The sequence below is a fragment of the Vulpes vulpes genome, chromosome 8 (assembly GCF_048418805.1).
Source record: "Vulpes vulpes isolate BD-2025 chromosome 8, VulVul3, whole genome shotgun sequence".
NCBI lineage: Eukaryota > Metazoa > Chordata > Mammalia > Carnivora > Canidae > Vulpes > Vulpes vulpes.
The window spans coordinates 78,123,162-78,126,999 of NC_132787.1; positions in this window are offsets into that span (position 1 = coordinate 78,123,162).

Consider the following 3,838-nt stretch of genomic DNA (forward strand, 5'->3'; position numbering starts at 1 on the left):
AAAATAAACCAGGAACTAATAGGAGGCGTTTGTAACCACAATAGGTCCTGGGTAAGGACGGAAGGGGTGGTTTGCCACGTAAAAGCCAAAGCTGGCTAGTTGTGGTGCCTCAGTCCATTTGTTTCTTGATGGGTGGTTGATTAGTTGATTGATGCATAAACTCCTAGAAGATCCTGCTGCTGCAGTTTGCCATGACTCCCAGGGCAGCTCCCAAGGACATTACATTAACCTCGTGAAGCCAAGTGGTCCATGGTATACACAAGTCCAGGGCCAAATACACAAAGAGCTGGGGATAATGGGAAAATAGTGTGGCAAGGCACTGGGATCACTGTGGGGAAAGGGGCTACCTTCCAGAAGTGGAGCTTGCCTGGGCCCCTTCACAAGAGACAAAAGATGCCAGCGTGGAAGCAGGTCGGTCAGTCGTGGTGCCAAAGGAGAGGGCAGGGGAGACAGAGGGAGTGGGATAGAGCGGAAGACAGGGCTTCATCTTGGGGTCAACCTTCGGAGCCTGGTCACTCATGTTGGGACAGCAGTATTAGAAGAGACAGCAATATACACACGGACCTCTCAAGTCCGATCGACAAGCTGGAAACAGCCTGGGCCTGGCTGGCACCATCGGACAGCTGTGAAGGGGCTTAGGGATGAAACTGGCCGTATTTGAACGGCATCAAATCTACTCCTCATAGCACACTAAGTGTAAGTGACAGACGGAAAAACAAATTAATATTACAAATGTCACCAGCTTTCACGGTCTGGTAAGAGAAATGCTTCCAGGGACAGATTCACAAGCCTTCATAATTCTGAGGACTAATATCCTTCATCACCCTCATCAAACGTCCAGAAGTGGTGTAGTTCTCACTAAAGAAGAGTGAGCTGGAGGACACAGAGCAGGTTGGGATGCCTAGTGCTCAGAAATCAGGCAGTTGGCTGTAACTTCAAAAGTGGGTTTTAGGGCAGCCCCGGTGGCCCAGTGGTTTAGCGCCGCCTTCAGCTTGGAGTGTGATCCTGGAGTCCTGGGATCGAGTCCCACGTCGAGCTCCCTGCATGGAGCCTGCTTCTCCCTATGCCTGTGTCTCTGCCTCTCTCTCTCTCTCTCTCTCTCTCTCTCTATGTCTGTCATGAATAAATAAATAAAATCTTAAAAAGAAAAATGGGTTTTATGCTGGAGGTCACAAACTGCCTGACGACTAATAGTTGGCCCACAAATGTCTTTATTTTTAAATTTGAATTAGAGGCCAAAACACACGAATCAGAAGAATCACAAAAAAAGGAAAAAAAAAACCCCAAACCAAGCTTCTGATTCCCTTGAAATACCTATGCGCTCAGGCCTAAGTTCTCCAGATGGCATCAGGCCCTGCAACTCCCTTCCCTGCTGGCTTCTGTAGTCACTTGTGACTCCAATTCTAGTATTAAGCCATCAAGCACGTTTTATGAATCAGGGAGTTAGTGGGGCTGACTTTCCAAAAGTCCAATTTAAATGAAGGCTATATAACAAAATGGGAGAGAGATTTTGGTCCTATTTTAGGTGAAAAGACTGAGCCACTCCTTTAATCCGTTAAGACAATGATCTAATTAAAATTTGTTTGATTAATCAAACATCACAACATGCAAGAAAAGTTCAGGAAATTAAAAAAAAATCTAATTAGTTTGTCATCCTTGCAAAATTTTTCATTGTGTGCATTCCTTCCAGTCTTTTTTTCACACGCATTTTTACAGGGCTATATATATGTGTTTGCATCCTGCTTTTTTTATTGAACACTGTAATTTACATGTTTTATCACATTGCTTTATAATCCTCATTTTTTTGTGATTCTAAATAACATTTCAAGGACCATCTGCGTGCATTCAGATCTTTTTTTTTTTTTTTTTGTATTTTGAAGTATTTGCTCGGAATATAGTTTCAAAAGTAGCACGAATGGGTTACATATATAACTTGCGTATTAAAGAGTTAACCTGACCCCAAAGTACCCTAAGTCTCTTCATCTCAGCAAAGTGTTGGAGAGGCTGTAGGAAAAAAAAAAAAAGGTCATTTCAGCATATGTGATAGGATTGTGGGTAATTAAAAAAAAAAATTTCAGCATGTGAAGTCCTTTCCGGGAATAGCACTATCTTGAGACCCAAGTCAAATAGTACTAAATGTGCTAAGCAGAGGCTTGTGTTTAAAGAAGAAACTCATTTGCTCTTAATAACTGCAAAATGCTGCATAGCTCAACGATGGAGTCAGAAAACTTCACAGAGCATCAAAGCCTGGTTCAAAAAGATATGGGAAGCCAAGATACAAGACAAACTGTCTTTCCCCATTAAAGCATCTTTGTGCCTAAGTACGATAGTCATTCCTTAGAACAATGGCTGCCTTTAAAATTTTTTATTGATGGGAGAAAAAAAATGACGAAACAAGACCAGAGCGTTGAAAGGTATTCTATATCCTATAAACAACCTAAAGAAGCATGTAAACAAGGTGATATGTCATAAAATGAAATGTGATACAGATAACCTACCACTATCTTCTGCACGTGTTCAGATGACTAACAAGTGCCTTAAATCTCTAAGTCATGGAAAGCAAGCACTCTGTATTTTATTTTCATTTTGCTTACACGTCTTTCCGTCAAATAAATAAGAAGACCGACAAGGTGGAAGAGCAGGACAAAATGAGAGCCTTTTCTAAAGACTGACCTCTGTGCCAGAGGGGCTTCTGGGAAGTGGCCTATGAGTTTTGTTTCCATGCAGAGCGAGCCAGCAGCACCTCTCAGGGCAGGATTATGGAGCACTTGAGCAAACCCCACCTCCTGTGGAAAGGCAGCCTGTCTTTGGTGAGGAGAAATCATGCCTCCCTAATCTACTAGAGCTCTTTGAAGGGCCAAGTAAGTGTATGGATAAGGGAGAAACAGTAGACACACTCTATTTACACTTTTAAGGAGCTTCTGACAGGCTCCACACCAAAGCCTGTTGAGTCACCACGGGAATGGGGGGAATGTCTGGTGACAATAGGGAACTGGCTTAGAGATAAGAAATATGGAGTAAGGATACATAAGCCTTTCTTTGGATGGAACAGTGTGAAAGGTAGGGCTCCTGGTGGGGGACTGATTCTCCTGAGGGTCTGGGCTAACTGGGTTAACTGGCCCTTGGCAATCCAAGATGTGACCATCAAGTGCTCTGTGTTCACAAGCCACATGTGCAAATCAGCTTCATTGCCCGTGTAGTCACAGCTCATATATTACCTTGTTGACTTTGTAACGTCTCCCGTGACATTGAGAGGTCCTGAAAGGCAGGGGCATGTCTGATATTTCAGCATTCATTACAGTGATTGGCACTTCAGAAACATTTTGTGGCTTAAGCAATTGAGAGGAGCTAGTTGTACCTTGAAATTGTCTGGCTTGCCGATGATGCTGAACTCTTCTCTGTGGGGAAATATCAGCCAAAAGCTGTAAGCGGCAGGGAGGCGCAGGAGACTCACGAAACGGTCTGATGTTCACCATGGGCAAGGATAGTTTGAGTAAAGCCTTGAGTGAAAAATAATTCAAATGGCACTTTGTTTTTTATTATAAATTACACAGAGAGTACATATAAATGTATATTGATAATATTGAGGGTGAGAGATTTGAAGCTCTCAGTGTCAGCCCAGGAAGGAATTTTGGGTCACTATAATCCAGTGCTTCTTAACCTATGTTTCATTATGGCTCCCTCCCTTGCCAAGTACTCTTGGAGATATTTTTATCTTTTTTTAAAAATTTAATTTATTTATTCATGAGATACACACAGAGAGAGATAGAGACAGAGGCACAGGCAGAGGGAGAAGCAGGCTCCATGCAGGGAGCCCGACGTGGGACTTGATCCCAGG